The following is a 19,207-nucleotide window of genomic DNA, read 5'->3' as shown; positions in this document are numbered from 1 at the left end:
TATTCCAGGTGGGGTCGTATGAGAGCAGAGTAGAGGGGCAGAATCACCTCCTTCAACTGACTGGTCACACTTCTTTTGATGCAACCCAGGATACAGTTGGCCTTCTGGGCTACAAGTGCACACTGCCAGCTTACATTAAGTCTTTCATAAACCAAAACCCCCAAATCCTTCTCCTCAGGGGTACTCTCAAATCATTCTCTGCTCAACCTGTATCTGTGCTTGAGATTGCCCCAACTCAGATGCAGGACCTTGCATTTCGCCTTCCTGAACTTCATGAGATTGACCCACCACTCAAACCTATCCAGATCATTATGGATGACATACTTTCCCTCTAGCATGTCAACTCCACCATTCAGCTTAGTGTCTGCTGCAAACTCACTAAGGGCGCACTTGACCCCACTGTCCATGTCACCTACAAAGATATTAAATGACACCAGTCCCAAACCAATCCTTGAGGTGTTACCCATCTCCAATTGGACATTGAGCCACTGACCCCAACAAGCTTCCCACAAGTCCAGGTAGATGATGTTAGTTGCTCTTCCTTTATCCATTGAGGCTGTAACTCTATCATAAAAGGCCACCAAGTTTGTCAGGTATTACTTGCCCTTGGTGAAGGCATGTTAGTTACCACTAATCACCTTCATCTTTAATTTTTTCACGTGCATTCTTTAGTTCTTTTTTTCCTTTCATGTGCTTACTGGCGCCTTCAGAAGGATTTGCTCCATGATTTTAACAGGCACAGAGTTGAGAGACTGGCCTGTATTATCCTGAATCTTCTTTTTTTTTCCTTTCTTGAAAAGGGGTGTTATGTTTCCCCTTTTCCAACCAGTGGGAACTTTGCCAGACTGCCACAGTCTTTCAAATACGATAGACAGCAAGCAGCTTGTCAACTTCATCCACCAGTTCTCTCAGAACCTGTGGATGGATCTTGTTGGGTCCCACAGACTCATGTACGTTCGGATTCTTTAGATGGTCTAGAACCTGATCTTTACTTAGAGCAGACAGCTTTACCTTTTCCAAGTTATTATCACTGCTTTCTGCAACTTGGGCTGTGTGTCTAGAGCCCTTGATTGTGAAGACAGAGGCAAAGAAGTCATTGAACACTTCAGTTTTCACTATATCCCTCATGACCAGATCTCATATTTCCTTCCAGAGAAGGCTCACGTCCTCCCTGACCTTTTTATAATTGATATACCTGTAGAATTTCTTCTTCTTCCCCTTTATGTCCCTGATTAGATTTAATTCCATCTGGGTTTCAGTTTTCCTAATCTGATCCCTGGCTGCTCAGACAACTTCTCTATAGTCCTCCCAGATAATCTGTTCCTGCTTCTACTTCCTATAGACTTTCTTTTTGAGCTTAAGTCCAGGAGTTTCTTGCAGATCCACAGAGGCCTCCTAGCACACTGACTTATCTTCCTTTTTCGCAGGATGCTTCTGGGCTTTGAGGATAGAGGATATGGTCCTTGAATATTGACCAGCTTTCTTGGGCCCCTTTTCTTTATGGAGCTCTCTCCCATGTCACCCTGCCATACAGTTCCCTGAAATGTTCAAAGTCTGCTCTCCTGAAGTCCAGAGTAGCAGGCTTGCTGCGCACTCCTTGATGCCCTAAGGATTTTGAACTCCACCATTTTATGGTCGCTACAGCCAAAGCTGCCCTTGAGCTTCACATTACCCACCAACCCCTCCCCATTGTTTAGCCCTAGATTAATCAATAATCTCTGTATTTCTTTATAAAATCCAGCTAAGGTCTTCAAAACCAAAAGGATAATACACTGTCAATTCCCATACATTAAAGTCCATTGTATATAATCATTTGTTCTTATCTTGACTATAACAATTTGTATTTGACTAAAATCTAATTTCTATCTAAAATATATTGTCTAAAATTTAATGTAATCTACAGATGGAGAATCCTACTTGACATTTTGCTCCTGTTATTAATCATTTCACTGTGCTTACTTCTCTTTATCATCTGCTTACTAACTTCCAGCCACAGGTTCTTGTTGTACATCTTCTTGTTAGATGCTCTTGAAAAGAGTAATCCACTCTAAGCGCATCCTCTGTCTTTGCAGTAGTAGGTAAATAATCCAAGCTTTTATACAAATGATGGAGAGTTTTCTAGTTGTAAGGATCTTCCTGAGTCCTTGATGTTTTTTCAAGCTGCCTAGTAATTTCCAGCTTCTTCCCCCATTAGGCAGTTGTTTACTAGTCATCTTATATGTCCAGAAACAATATCATAGCTCTTTAAAGTGGCTCTTCTCTTGGGAACTAGGAACTCATATTCTGCTCCAAGATCATAGCTTCTGCAGACTCACTTTACTTTTTTTTAGCCTCCAAGATTTAATTTTAAAAATAAATTTCAACATTTTTGTGTTGCAATAAAATAGTAACTGTGTGTCTAATTTGCCAGCTGTATAATCAATGAACGTACAGATGTTATAATTACAAAATATTCCAGAGAGTGTGGCTAAGCAGTTATTATACCAAAAGAGAGTAGTAAGAATGCTTACACATATTGTACGCTTACTATGAAACTCCAGAAAAGGAGATTTCCAGAAGAGATCCTTCCTCACTGCTAGTCAGCTCTTAAATAGGTCTAGAATAGGTGGAGCCAGGCTCCACCCCTTCCAGCAGCATGGGTGAATTGCTTTCACCTGTGCTCCCATGTCTGACTCATTGCTCGCCTCAGGTGATCAATCAGAGGTTCAGGCCGTGATTCAGCAGTTCCTATACACCAGCTAAACTAGACTTTCCTAATTTTACCATCCATCTCACTCCACACTTCTGTACCCTTCACACTACTATACTAGTACACCTCTTCTCAAAACTGATTGCATATTGATGGTTTTATTTTCAGACGTTAGTAATCTAGCTTAAAACTGTGTTATTGACGTTGTATACTGCTGAGCAGTTCTTTAATTAGATACAAGGATGTATTCATTTATCCATTGATTCATCTATCTACTAATAATTTTGTCATTTCCTGTTAAAAATAGGGTAGCAGTAGAATATGGGTCTGTTTCTTTATCATTTCTTTCCTTTTTTTTCCCCCCTTATTACTATGGTTTCCTGTGTTCCTAATATATTTTAAATTTTGACTGTCATTTTCATAAAAGAAAGTTATTTCTTCAGTGTCTTAGCTTCTTCATTAATCTTCTCTATAAATTTTCACACTTTTGTTTAATATGTTTCCTTCTCGATCACCATTTATTTAGAAAATGATTAGGATTATACAGATATATGCTCCCATTAGCCAATGATAATTGGTGTAATGAAAGGAAGTGACAATCACTTTGTAGGACCAGTCGTGTGTCTACCCAGCTGGGAGTAATTAGCAGTGATGGGAGAAAAGAAAAGAAAGTGATGTAGAGACAAGAAGTATTTGTCTACTTCCTCAAATTCCTTCTTATGCAGACATTCTTCTGAGACTAGGAGAGAAGTTCTCGCAGTACCAGATTCCTTGGGGGTTTGAATCTTTCCAGTCCCAGTAGGGACTTCTCTTTTCTGCTCAGAGGCTGATATCTTCCCTCAGAGGCTGGTATCCTCTTCTGACTGAATGGAATGCAATTCATTTTCGGGTTCCCAAGCTGAAATTTTCTCAATACAAATCAAAAACAAATCAAGTACATGATTCATGTCACAAAAAATATTCTACTAGGATACAGAAAACTGGTAGGATATTTCCACAAGAAATCTGCAGTTTACTCACATGGCTCAATCATCAATCTTCATTTGTACAAAGCAGATACCTAGACTGAGCCCCTCATATGATGCACACATCTGGGTACCTTTGATTTTCTTCTTAACTGGAAATCATGTAGTAAATATAGCTAAATTCTGTCCAAGCATCTTAGGAACAATCAGAAATCTCAAAGCAATCCAATACTAATAGAACTATGACAATACAATTCAAATAGCTATAAATATCCAATTGTTTTTGGTTTGCTGTGTTTTCTAGTTAATATATATATATATATATAAACATATATATATATATTTTCCTTATTCAACAGACATTGAGGACAATAGTAATAATCCACTATAATGTGTTTCATGATTCCTGCTTGTTAATGTTTTCCTTTCTTTTTTGAAGAGTTCAAGAATATGAATAGCATGTAAATAAATCATAGAATCATAGAGTGGCCTGGGTTGAAAAGGACCACAATGATCATCTAGTTTCAAGCCTCCTGCTATGAACAGGGTCTCCAACCAGCAGACCAGGCTGCCCAGAGCCTCATCCAGCCTGGCCTTGAATGCCTCCAGGGATGGGGCATCCACAACCTCCTTGGGCAACCTGTTCCAGTTTGTCACCACCCTCTGTGTGAAAAACTTCCTCCTAATATCTAACCTAAATCTCCTCTGTCTCAGTTTAAGACCATTTCCCCTTGTCCTGTCATTATCCACCCTCACAAACAGCTGTTCCCCACCTGTTTATATGCTCCTTTCAAGTACTGGATGGCCGCAATGAGATCTCCCCAGAGCCTTCTCTTCTCCAAGCAGAACAAGCCCAGTTCCCTCAACCTTTCCTCATGGGAGAGGTGTTCCAGCTCTCTGATCATCAATGTTAATGTTAAATGTTAACTTTCACAACAGCTGATATTATAACTCTCACCTCCAGGACATATGTCTAAATAGACATCTAATTTACTAAATTTGAGGACTGCAGATCACTAGAGAAATTGTGGCTAAAATTTAAAAGTGCTAAAATGCTTTAAAAGAGTCACAAGTTGATTTTTTCATGAAGTTATGTAAAAATCTAAAACCTCTATGTGGATAATAATTTATAGGAACTACATAGGTTGCTCTGAAAGTAATGCCTCCTATTTATTTCCATGGAAACTACAACAGCTACAAAGAGTACAATAATACTATTTGATAAACTAAATTTTCGACTGCAAAACTATTTTTGAACATAGTAATCACTATTAGCTATGCATTTTTGCCAACAATGAACAAGAGCCTGTATGCCATGCTCTTAAAATTCTGCACCTGCAGAGGTGACACACTGTTTCACCACCCACCACCTCACTGTGGTCACAGCTACTGTTTGGTCTCCATAAATATTCCACAAATGTCAATGAATGTCAATGAGTGCCACTTTTTCTGCATGGAGGAATTCAATGACACATCTTCGCTTCATATGTACCTCTGTGTCATATGCCATTTTAGCAGATTTCCCCTCTGCTGCCATCTGTCACTCGACAACAAAATGTAACAGAATATTGGTGGAAAGGTTCAACCTCTGGTGCCATATCACCAACATAATATAATAGGAGGCATTTCTTTCAGCATTACCCTTTTATATTATAATGTTCTTACTGCGTGTGTCTAAATTATTACTGAATGTGACTGAATGTCTCTAATCCCACAATTATCCTATTTTATTCTTGCCATTTGCTACTGTTATTCAACTCCTGCCTGCCACATCCATCTTGGCTTTGAGTTAACAAAAAAGTCACAGGTATTTAGAACATTGCAATCTCAGAATGTCAGCCGGATTTCTAATCTGAGGGCATGTCACAGCATTTATTCTGCATTGAGATTGGGAAATGGTTATAGTTCAATTTGGTGAGTTTCCTTCCTCAACAGTATTGTAGTATGCAAGCTTCAAAGTATTTTCATACTTAAGCTTCAGGTTTTTTTGTTGGTTAGCCTTAGAATTCTATTATCACTGACAAGATTTAGATATAAACTTTGTTGGGAATATCAAAGAACTCCAGAGATGACTTCCCATTTGTTAAGCCAAACTTTTTACATAAAATAAACATTTTATATGATGATAGGAACAATTATATAAGAAGATTTCTGTGCAGTGTGAAATAGTGTCTTCCCTTGAGCATCTCTATTAGCAACAGGTGAGTCAGGTGATATCTTTTTGAATTCCCATTAGGAATTTAACAGAGTATCAGGTTCAAAATACATGAACTGAAGATGCTAAGTTAAACCTTGCCTTTAGGACACAATAAGAAAGGTAACTAATAATATTTTACTTTTGAGGTTTAATATCATATTACCTGGTTCATCATGTTTGATTGCATTCTCTTGTACTTTTATGTTTAAAAGAATTGTACGCACAATGGGGCACAAATAAGTCAGTTTGAGTATAAAGCACTATTATTTCCTAAGGCATTCAATGAATAATATATGATAATTTACAATGAGGCTATTTTCCAGTCTGAGGGCTTGACAGCAGACCAGTGAATTAAAAGAAAAGGCAAAGTTACAAAGATCATCTTTTTTTAAGCCAAGCTGATCTTAATGGCCAATATATATTTTTTGTTTGTATCTATATTGTATGAGAATGCTGTCCCTTAGCAAGGTATTGTGAGAAATGTTCACGTTCAATAGTCCAGGCTCAGGCAGAATTTGCTATGAATCACAATATACTTCACACTTTTGCAATAGCAGGCAACCGTAAGAAAAAAAGGGTGCAAGAAGTGGAGAGACACAATAGTTTATGTTTCCAGCTTCCCAGTACAGAATCCCTCCAGTGTTCCCATTGGCTGAGGACTCCAGGGTTTACAGCACATTTGATGCTTCTAACTCCCTCAGTGGATGTTCTGTCCCTGCTTAATGCTTAGTTTACCCCTCTCATTTTTGTTTAGTTTTTACTCATTATAGTATGCTGCAATAACTTCTCTTTGTTAACCTTCTCCTCTGGCTATTGTTCAAATCGTGCAACCAATTTGTACCAGTACATCTCCTTATGTTACTCAAAAATGCAGGTCTTCGTTTTGCAAGCAGAATTTTACCTTGTATCAGAAGCTCCATGGCACCTCTTTGGACTTTTTGCAGTCACAATATCTTTTTGTTATGCAAAAACAATATATCATTACACACAGTACTTCCTCCTGAGATAGTGTACCACCTGCACATATTTTGAGCTTTATGAACACAGCATGGAGAACAACTAGGTTAACTAGACCAGTGAGTGTAGGTCATCCTTCAGAGCAATATCTGACACTGAATTGTAGACACATTTCAACTACAGGATTAGAAAGAAAATATAAACAACAATAGAATGGTTTTCCTTATTTCTACTAAAAGAATGGTACACAGTTAATGCAGTGTGTATTTTAAACATTACTAAAGGAGTTATTCATTAAATCTGTGTTGAAAACAATATTCTAACATGCATTTACTCAGTGCTGTCTCAGTATTAACACACACTCTGATTTTCTTCCCATTCTTCTGACAATATTTCATCAGGAAAACTTTTTTTTTTGAATTATGTAAAGAGAAAGTTTCTGTATTTCTATTCAAAAAGTGTGAGATTTGTTGTGGGGTTGTGCGCATAGTTCATGTTCAAGATCTCCCATACATTCAGAAAGTATGTCACACAGAACTGATGAGTCATGTAAAGGGGCCATTTGTCCTCAATTTTCAGCAGACATCCAACAGTCTTGTCAGAGCAATAAATTTCCACTGTAAATACTTAAGGGCAAAAATTTGTCATTTTAATTTGTTTAGAAAGCACCACCTAAGGCAAGTAGAGAATAACATATGACAATTCAAAAAGGAGATGTCTGCTACTGCTTCTGCTCTTGAAAAATGCCTAGATTCTCAGACAAATGGCCAAAGTATTTTTACTGCAGACATATTTTCTGAAATCCAACCTTATGACAAGCTAAATGTTCAGTATTACCACTTAAAAAATTGCTTAGTGCTCTATTTAATGCCTGACTTGTACAGGCAAAGAACCGTAGTCCTCCTTTTAATTTATTATTAAGCATCTAAATCCCATTGAAAGCTAGGAGTTATATATATAAATATTTTCACAGATCACAGAAGAGTCATAGAAACATAGAATGGCTTGGGTTGGAACTTGATGATCCATCCCACTAGGTAACCCACTGTTATTGCCACCATTGCTAAAACACAACACTCACTGCTTCTCTGTGCTCACATCCACTGTTTGGCCTCCATAAGTATTCAGCAAGAGTCAGTGAATGTCAGTGAGTGCCATTATTTCCACATGAAGGAATTCAGTTCCACACTGCTTCATATGCACTTCCAGGTCAGACGCCGTTATGTCAGATTGCTGTTGTCTGTCATACAGCAACAGAGTGTAATGGAATACTGGGTAAGGTTCAACCGCTAATGCCATACCACCAACATCCACCAACATCCACCTCTGATGTTGTGGGCCAACGTAATGAAACAGGCAGCATTGCTTTCAGAGAAGCCCTCGTAGATAAAAATAGACACAAACTAACTTTAAATTGAGTAGGAAGAAATCATCATTCCTTGCCTGGAAAAGAGAACAAAAAAAAAACACCAAGCACAATGAGTATATTTCTCCTTGTAAAGAGATTTGAATAGTGATTACTCACCTTGAAACTTTACTTTCATCTTTTTGAGAAGTACTGGAAGTACAATGTCAGGGAAAGAGGTAGCTATTAAATTTGCGTATATATCAGCTTTACTTCTATTACTATATTAATGACCATAATAACTGGATAATTTTGTTTGCATGCGATAATACCAGCGCAGTTGTATTAATAATAAATCTTTGATTGTACTGTTAAAGCTTTAATTTAAATTCAGACTTCATACAGCAGATGTGTTTCTTTAGCTCAAATTGCACAGGTGTTTGGACTGGCTGTTAAATTTGAATGAACCAAATTTCACATCACGTCTGTTTATAAACTGCTCCTATTTTCATTACACACCTTCAGAAAGGATAACTTGTGTAATGCCTGTGGTTGTTTACAGTATTCTCAGAACAGGAAGTATCAGTACTCGTATCAAGCACATGAGAATAAAGAATAAGGAATAATTTCATGAAACAGCTTCTTTATCTAACTTTCTTTCAGGACTGAGCTGTAAGACATTCATTTTCTGCATGTTCAGAATTTATCAAAACCTTTATAAAACTGACATTTAATCACCGAAATAAACTCATTGTTTTGAAACAAATGAAAATAAACAGAATAGATTTGTTTGTTTAAGATAGTTCTCCAAAAAACCTAAAGGACAGAGCTTTCAAAGAAAAAGAGATGTCCAAACTCATGGATAAAAAGTAGATGTATCTCTAGTTATACCCGTACACAGTCTGTACCCAGAGTATGCAGAACTGCAATGGTTTGAAACAAACAAGTAGTAAGACACAAGGATTGAAAAGCATCCCTACTTTCTGATAAGATGCTAAGTATTGGATAGATATAAGAACAGTTTGTTACTATCCCGACTAAAAAATAATAGTACAATATTATATGATACTTTTGATTCAAGGCATTGCATTGTTAGATTCTTTAGATGACAGCAGCAAAAATAACATCGGAACAAGGCTCAGTCAAATTCCTTTAGCTGAGTTAAAAAATTGGGTCTTTGAAATGGATCAAGAAACACTTTCCAAGAGATGGCACACCAACCTGCCTACAGATATTACTCCTGCCATGGTTATCAAAATATGGAAAGAAAAATTGGTGTAGTAAATGAACACGTATGAAATGGATATTAATACCAGCAGGCTGAGAATCAGGTAAGTAGGCTGCTGTCAAAATCACTGTTAGGTGAATGTTTTAATACCACTCCTAGTGATGCATTTCTGAGATGTGTTATTAAGCTGACAGCATTCCTTCTCCCTAATAATTATTTCCTTGATTAATGTGATGACTTCAAAGCTATGATTGGACAAATAAGATAAGTTTCAGAGTAGGTGATCGGAACTCCTCAGCAGAGGCTTGAAGACAGTTGACTGTCAACCAGAAATCTTGTTAATAGCAAATCAGTTACTATTTGTATGCTCCATCATGCTAAAAGCAAATACAAAAGTTTACATTTCAATTTCGCTACCAGTGGGTAATAGCAGAAATTATGAGAGTTACTCCAAAAGTAATGCCTCTCATTTTATTATATTGGCCCATGATGTCAGACGAGGTTGTTGATGGTATGGCAATAGAGGTTGAACCTTCCTGCCAATATTCCATTACATTTTGTTGCTGTGTGACAGACAGCAGCAGATGGGCAATCTGACAAAATGGCGTCTGATGTGAAAGTACGTATGAAACAAAGGCATGCCTTTGTATTATGTTTTCCATACCTTTGTATAGAAAAAATGGCCCTCATTGACATTCATCAACAACTGGTGAATGTTTGTTGAGAACACAGTGTGGATGTGAGCACAGTGAGGCTGTGGGTGCTGAAACTGAAACACAGGGTCACGTCCACAGTTGCAAATTTATAGAAAATCATCATGCAGGTTCTTGTTCATCACTGGCCAAGGTGCATAGCTAATGGTGGTGATTATGTTGAAAAATATAGTTTTTTAGATGAGAATCTGCTCTATCAAATTGTGTTATTCAGTTGTTTGTGCCTGTTGTAGTTTCCACATAAATAAATAGGAATCATTAGTTTTAGAGAAACCTACATATTTTAACACTCTTCTGTTATTCTGTATTCTGTATTTTCACATACATATAACTAGCTATAAGGTTCTACATTTTGACTGAAATTTTCCATGCAAGGTTTCAGCCCAAAGGTGAATATTTTTAATTTATTTTCTTTTTAGTAAATGTGAGCAAAGTCAGCTCACTTCTATTACCTATGCAAGAAGTTGAAAAACATGTTCTGTATAAAGAAGGTAAGTGTTTTATGTATGCAGAAAGTAGCTGAACTTTATCTGAGGAAACTTATATAGTTAATACAGAAGATTAGTCTCCAGGTAATTTGCAAAAATAAATATTAATAAAAAGTAAAAATCTGCTTAAAACAATTATGCAATGTGTTCCATTGTTATTTTCTGCAAAGTAATTTGCAAAAATGATTCTGACTTTGCCACTTAGCTTATAATCATGCTGCCATTTATCTGCATTCAGAATCACATGTGAAAGTGATCTTGCATATTATGAGAACTGCAATTCCTGATCTGCTTGGTACAGGCTTTCATTTAAGTATTTTCTGAATCATAATTATGATGTGTTCCTATGTAAACTCAATTCCACAAGTGGTATTAGTGTTCCTTCCTCCTAGAAAAGAGTAAATTTGAGATTTGGATGGCTTCGCATCCATTAGAAAGCATTGGCAGTCACTCCTGGTCAATACTATGGACTCATCACAAATAGTATTGTTAAATACTACAGCATTGTGGGTTCAGGAAACTACAAGGGTAATTTTTTAGTTATTCATTGAATAACATTTAGAAAACTAGTTTCTTATTCAAATAAGGAAGTGAGGAGTTAAAAAAGATGTTTCTTACCATCTTCCTCAAATGAAGAATTAAGACTTAGAATAGAGCAGAGGCATTTGACATGCTCTTTTGTATCCAGTGGAACACTGAAGTACAAAATTTAAAATAGATGAATAACAGGGAGACAAAGAGCAATTTTTTTTTCAAAAACAAAGTGTGCACAGTCTGGTCCAAAGCTGCGTGGGGTGTTTGTAGCCCACAGAAAACCTATCAAGGATTGTCCATACTCTATCCAAAGGAGTTATTCATCCCTACGCCTTCACCATCTGCCCTTAACACAGGCTCCTTTTCTCGCACTACATATAGACTGCTGGCTCTTCCCGTAAGATTTACATTATCTCTAGCTTCAGGCATGTAGCTATTCCTGTTGTTATGAAAAGGGTATACCACCTTAACTCCCTTTTCCTGTCATTTTACTTCCCACTTCCCTTAAATAGATTGGCCCCTGAAGGTTTGTCAGAGATAGCAGTCATCTTCTATGTAGAAGTCAATATGTATGCCGGGTTTTTTCTTATGTAATATACATTGTATGCAACATAAAAGGTATAAGACTACTAATATTAAAAATGCTGCCTATAAATGGAACTGCATACAGGAATTTTCTAGCTACAACGTCCGTTTTCTTTCCAACACGAAACCCAAGAATTTTCTTTTTATCTTTTACAGATCTTTACAGAATTCAGTGAATAAACCTCACTGGAACACAAGTACAAACATCATGGGTACAATGAATTATCAAACTAGATATGTATTTAGAAAGATATAAGCAAAGAAACAAGTTTTGTACTCAGAGAAGTCAGTTCAGAAAATACTATATTCTTGATTCAACATTGCAGGACAAGTTTTACATTCTTAATTCTTTTTTTTTTTTTCTTCCAAAAATTTCCTGTCTCACTCAAATAACATTGGTCTTTCATCACAATATGAAGTTACTTAAAATAGTTATTATGTCTTCGGGGGAGTTGGGGGGGGGGAGGGATGGGGGAGGAAAAAGCAGAATGAAAAGATTGTGAGCATTTCTTCCTCCCATTGAGAACAAGATTATATGTTTGTTTTCCTAAATATTCAAAATGAGTCTAGATGGTGTTGGTGTTCTGAGACCTCTCTAACTTTGCTTAATGCCTTCCAACTTTTGTGCCTGATATCAATATTGAACATACCCCATTAGGTTTAATTTCACTCACTGTCACAGATCTTGGCAGATGCAGGCCAAAGCATTCACATTCTTGTCTATGTTTCTGACTTAATTATTTTTTCCAAGGTTGTGCATTATAAGCATAGTTTCAAAAGTGTATTCTAATTATGCTTACCTCAACTTCATCTCATTCATGCAAGGATCTGCATGCAGATGCCTCACATTTGATCAACGATTTTACATATATATCATATATGTATGATGAAAATAATGAAAATATAGTAGCAATTTAGAAAAGTTTTCTTTACTTATTCTCTTTTCCCAGAAGAGGAGAATGTCTAATAGGGATTGTCTTCCTCACAAATGTATCATAAGGCTGAATTAATTAATGTTTGTAAAGTACTTTGAGACCCCTATATTATTAAGTGTCCTGCAAGTTTATTTCTCCTAGTGACTCAGTACTCCCAGAAGCATCATCTCCTGCCAAATACCCATGGGCAGGCAGCCAAAAGAGAAATAACAAACAGGGAACCTGTACCAGAAGGGATCAAACAAGAAAACCCATTGAAGCAAATAGTCCAGAGAGAGAGGAAGGGAAGGAGAAAAGACAAAACTGCAGACAAGGAAGGAGCCAAGTCCATCCTTTCACCCTACAATTTGACTATCAACCATCTTCTTTTGCTTGCCCTTTTTCTCTGAGATTTGCTAGGGCATTTTAAATCCTTTTCCTTCTATCTTCCATCTCAAAACACCTTTGGGAGACTCTCTGAGGAACCAAGAAGGATGCTATTAGTTAGAATCATATATGTTTAAATCCCAGCTTTGCTGCTTGTTTGCTGTAGGTTCTCCTTCTCTTTCCTATTCTGCATTCACCCAGGCTAAATCCAAAGCTCAGTGAAGTCAATGACAGTCCATCCCTTGATTATATAGAATTAGGCCTCTGTGCACTCTGTGATTTTGCTAAAACTAATTCACTAGTGTCTGTAGAACCCTCTGGAAAAAAAATAGAAATACATTGCTACACAAGGAGAAACTGACATTACTGTTTCCTGGAGAGATGATTGCAGATTTATTTGCCTTTTCTTTTGTGTTTAGTTTTTGTGATTTGGGGTGCTTTTTTGCCATCAAAATACACATGCAACTGAAATGCCAGTGCAGGGTGCTATGCTAGACCCAAGCAGCAGAGGAAGAGTCATGGTCTCATTTCACTTAACGGAGGTTCGAATTTGTTTCATCAGTAGTACCTTGATAAATCCATCGTTGTTTATGGACCACTGTTACATGTTCAACAGTAGACAAACCAGGTAGAAGACAGGGCTTATACTTCAGCACATACTAATGAGGTTATTCTTCATGCAGCTCCCTGTGGCCAGATGCTGTACTTGGATGGAATCCCACAGGCACTCTGTGGGTACAGCTACAAACAGTAAGTTGTAAAATAGCAGTTTAACTATCAACTTTGCTAGAGAAAACCAGAAATGAGTATCAGAGGTAAAAGGTGCACTGCACTGCTGATGAGGGAGGACTCTACATCCCCCTCCTCACCTGTAAAAACAATATGATACTTCTTAGGCTTTTGCCTAAACCTTAAACATTCAACACTTCTAACATATGTGTATAGTAGGGCATGTTCTTCTACCTACAAAAACAATTTCAAAAGGCTATTAAAGTCTAAGAAATTTCAGAGATTGTGTTCACACTCTTGCATGTTAGCAGGCAGAACAGCAGGGCCCCAGCTCTATCTTGGCCAAATAATTTAACTCTTATAGAAATAATATTACCACCCTCTCAAAACAGACAACAGTACTGCATTTAACTGCTGCCACTCCTTGAAGCATCTCAAAGGCTGTCAGGAGGCAGACAGGGAAGGTCTACTGCCTCCCTACTTGCCCAGGAAAGTGAGCAGCATGAGTTTCCCTGCTGAGTTCAACTTGTCCAGAACAAGGACAAGTGATCATCACCTTCTCTAAATGCTTCAAACATTATGGCACAAATTATTTAGTCTCTGTGGATTTCAAAAAGCCTTTGTCATCTGTCAGAAGCAGCTTCGTCCCTCCCCATGTGCCAAGCAGTGCTGTTTTGTAATGAACAGCTTCCATCAGAGCACACAATTTCTCATCCTGTCTGACTCTGCTGATCATTCTTGTAATTAAGTCTCTTTTGATTCTCTTTGGCAGCACACCATCTGCACAAGAAGGCACACCTGGAAAGTGGTTTTCCTCTGGATTTGTTATCCTTGATTAAACTCTGTTTTAAAGCAGAGAACCTTAATCAAAAGAATTGCCTGACTGGAGGTAGCCATGTCTGTCTTAGTTTTGTCACAGATTCCCTCTGAAGACTGCAGGATTTGTATTTGCATAACAATTTCATAAAAGGGCTCACTGTGGAAGAGTAATATTTTCAGAAGGATTTCACCCTTAAGAGAAAAAAATCCAACGGAATGAATTAAAGGAGAAAATAATAGGGTACCATAGAAATGTCATGGATTTCAATAGTAATTACTATGAAATCCTATAGAATTTATTAGAAAAATGCTTTGCTTTAGTAATATTATTTTATAATTCACAGGAATTTCACTCTTGAATGAGTTTAAGAAAATGTAACAGGAAACACTGAAGGGCAAGCTTAAAGTGATGCTACCCCCACAGTTTTAGAAAATGGAGGCCATATAGGTTCTTTACCTCACAAGGCTCAGCAAAGCTAGGCTATGTGAGGAAAAAAAAAAAAAAAAAGGGAAAAAGGAAGAATCTTTTATAGATATAATCTCAGTTAGCTTTGAGATAGGGCAAGATCAACAAAACATAGCATTTATCCTGCGCTGAATCACACATCAGAAGGAAGATCCGTGTGGTTTCAGGTATATGTATGAAATTACACATGCATGTATTGCAAAGAGTTTCTAGTGCCTCATTCCAGGCCGCTCCTGTACAAAACTACATCTCATTGCCAGCCTAACACCAGCCCCATGCTGGCGCTCCTAGCTTATTACAGCTCTCTAATGGCTTCTGGTAGAGTGTAACAAAGCTCTGAGTACCTGTACCTGTTAACAAAATGACAAGCTGCTTCCTGCCTCTGATCTCTCATCCTGACCTCTGCACCACGCAGAAAAGACAGGAAACTATATCTTTATAATGTGAAAACTTTTTCCCTGGCCATTTACAATAACCAAAAGCAACTAGATTGAAAGGTTGAGACAGAAGCTACCAGGTATAAAAATAAGCACTGGGAAAAGAAAAAGAAAAAAAAAAACCAAACAGTACAGTTTCTGAAGTGATCAAATGATAGAGAAAGAGGCGTTTACTAAGTTTGCAAATAGTGCTAAACAGTTTTAGCTTCTTAACAGCAATGATACAGCTTTAAAAAGCAACAATAGAAAAGCACTTAGTTTACTAAATAATATGCTTTTTTTATCCTTGATGAAAGGCTGCTTCTTATCACACAGACATCAAGGCGAGCCACCCAGTGGTACTAATTTCAAGCCCTGCTGCTGTAATGCTTACTGCATAGGATAAAAATGGCAATGGATTCAAAAGAGTTAGCGGTACATTTAAAACAGGAACAATACTGAAAATCATTTGCTTCTGAAATATGCATGAGAATTTTCGTAAAGCATCTGCTAAGAACTGGCAAAAAGCTTTAACAGATAGTTGGGGCTGGGTGAGGCATAGAAATAAGTACCTGAAAGATTTTTGACACTCTCAGTGAGTGTTATGCTACGTGATTTGTAGATCCCTCTTACAGCAGTGTGGGTTGCTCTTTCTTTTTCCCACTTTACATCCTTTCTCTGAAGTTGTCTGTTCACTCAGCAAACATGCTTCCACTTGAAGCTTCCTTGACCTGATTTATATTTTAGAAAATGCACATGTTACAAGCACAATTGAATGTTCAGTTCCCACTTTCACCTCTAGCACTATTCCTTCCCCCTTTCCTGAACCAAGTCTCAGCACATCCTTTCCCCAAGCTCACATAAGCAGAATGACATGCTCACTAAAAAATAGCTTTTTCTATTAGCTTACTTTCATTAAAAAAGAAAGAAAAAAGAAAAGAAAAAAAAAGAAGGAATTAAATACAAATCAGAATGATCTGCTAATACATGACTTTTTCTAGTATTTTCTTTCTATAGACATAAAGGATGCAAATATAGGTCTTTTGTTTTCACAATACTGATTCACATAATTACTCTTTTTGTTCAGACCTGCACAAACTGGCCTTCATTTTGAAATTTATCACTGCTTCACACCCACCAAAACAATTCTGTGGAACTGAGGAACTCCCCAGATCAAGGCAGTGGCATTTCTAGTACGAAGCCATGCAGCAGTGAAATAACCAATTCTATCTTCTTGGTATCACTGCTTTATAAATCACTGCAGTGACATCTGTATAATATGTGACAGGCACAACTATTAAGACACAGTAAGACACAGTAAGAGGAAAATATTTTGTGTGCCTGTGGGTGTTGCAGAACTCCATGAAAAATTATTTAACAGCTTGAATTAAGCTACATAAACAACCTCTCTCCGTTTGGTTTGCTTACAGTAGTAGTAATGGGCCTTGTTTGCAACTAGAAACTGGGAAGATCATCTTGTATACATAGATATATTATTTAAACACAAATAATAAAATCACCAAAGATATCAGCTTCAGTAAAGGCTTTTCACACAGAAAAAATCCTACTAAATAACCCATTCTCTGTGAGTTATTCAGAGATGCACTTTTCATTCTCTCTGGCATCATGCTTCAGCCAACACAAGGTACTGTCATCACTGGATTTTGTGATTGCAGTACACCTTCTTTACCTATTTAACATCTATTTTCCTCAAAGGACATAGCGACCAAGAGAACTTGGGATATTAGGGATCCACATACAAGTTGACCAGAGTAGGTGCAGTTCTGTGTCGTGATGCACATCCAACATGGCCTCCAGCTGCACAGAACTGTGCATGGCTTTGGGCCCCAACATCACCCAGTCAGTGCACAGTGACTGAGAAGCCTGTTGGCAGCTCCCACACAACTGTGGAATCACAGACTAGTTTGGGTTGGAAGGATGTTAAAGCTTCCCCAGTTCCAACTCACCTACCACCCATCAGATCAGGCTGCCCGTGGCCTTGAATGCCTCCAGGAGTGGGGCATCCACAGCTTCTCTGGGCAACAACCCATGAACCCATAGCTTTGACTTCATGAAAGACGGCTCAGATCTAGAAAATATTTTCACCAAACTCTAGATAACCATTAAGTTCACTTTAACATAGTCATCAAGGTCTCAATTCAGTAGCAAAGTGCATGCTGCTGCCTGCCGTGGTTTAAGGTATCAGAAATATCCAACTGAAATAAGGAGATCATTCCATTTTTTTCTGACAGATTAGAGCCCATTTGGAGGTCAGAGTGTGTTGAACTACCCCATACATTTTTCTTGTTGCAGAATTAATTTGAGGAACAGATCCATAGAAGGAGAGACACACGGACACTCAACCAATGATTGTACTTGAAATAGGTATAAAGGGTTATTTTGGATCCCTTCAAAAAATCATAAGTGGTCTGACACTGCACATATGCCTGAAAATTCATTGGACACTATTTTCCTCAGTTCTATTTCTCTATCCATATCATATTAATTCTTACCTTAACACTTGCTTCACTTGATTCAGAGTTAAGAAAACATCTTGACAAGAAGAAGAGATATGCAAAATTGAAGGTGATTCATATAACCACTTAGTAAAGTCACTTCAATGCTTAAAACAGTTGAAACTGATCTGAATCTCAAAACTTTTTAACATTACATTCAAAAATACGTCTAGAATTTCACTACATTAAAGAAGCATTACCAACTTTGGTATCATAAGATCTGCAAAAAAAAAAAAAAAAAAAAAGCGAATAATGGTACTGTTGGTAGAAGGAAGGAAGGAGGGCAGGAAACAGTTAATTATTTTCCTCACCAATATTGTTTTTAAGACTGGAGAGCTGAGTATTTGGGGCTGATGAAGATACAAGAAGGAATCTGTGGAACTAAAGTTGCTGACAGTGAAACAGTGTGCTTGTGATCTGGACAGATGAGACTAAATGCCTTGAGAAATAAAGCTTACTTTCTTCCCCATCCTCTGGGGGAAAACAAAGTCACTGTATTTTTTGCATCAGACTTCATGAGATTTTTTTAATGTAAAAAAAAATATATATATATAAAAGGCTTTTTCCTTTATGAAAAGGAAGTGCTGAGGATAAAGAAAAGATGGTCTAAGTTTCTCCACTCAAAAAAGTATAAAATAGGAGGTTTTCATTTTTGAAAGCCAACATAATCCACAAAAACTGTATTTTTGTGAAATCAAAAACCTTTTTTTCCCTCAGGAAGTCATTATTTTTCAAAAAAATGTTTCATGTTCAACACCATCTAATTAGAGAAATACTGAAATCTCTGGTCATGCATTGTGGTAGAATAAGTTTTCAGTTTAAATTTGAGCCTTACTAATTTCAGTGAGCAAATATCCAGTCATATTCCCACTCCCAGCTTCCAGCTTTTGCCTGATGATCTAACAGTCATTAGTTCATATTAGAATTCAATCTGATCTTCTGAAGAAAATATATAAATGTGGCCTTTCATCGCATATGAGATAAAGCTACTTAAGTTTGTGCCAGAATATTCAGCTGCTCTGAGTCCACTGATCAATGAAATTCAACTGAAAATTTACAGTACTGAAGTTGATCAGCTTTGTTAAAAACTTTTGGTCAGGTAGACATGAAACAATTACATTTTATTGAGAAAAGAAACTTCAATGAAAAGCTACATCTCACTAAGCATCAAAGGCTAAATCAGCATTAACAAGCAGGAATAAAGAACTAGTGCTTGTGACCATCCACACTATATATACAGTTTATAGGTATTTTGCTCT

This window comes from Centrocercus urophasianus, unplaced genomic scaffold (assembly GCF_019232065.1).
Source record: "Centrocercus urophasianus isolate 14NV4802_14NV808 unplaced genomic scaffold, USGS_Curo_1.0 seq_16, whole genome shotgun sequence".
Classification (NCBI taxonomy): Eukaryota; Metazoa; Chordata; class Aves; order Galliformes; family Phasianidae; genus Centrocercus; species Centrocercus urophasianus.
Note: the sequence above shows the minus strand (reverse complement) of the source record.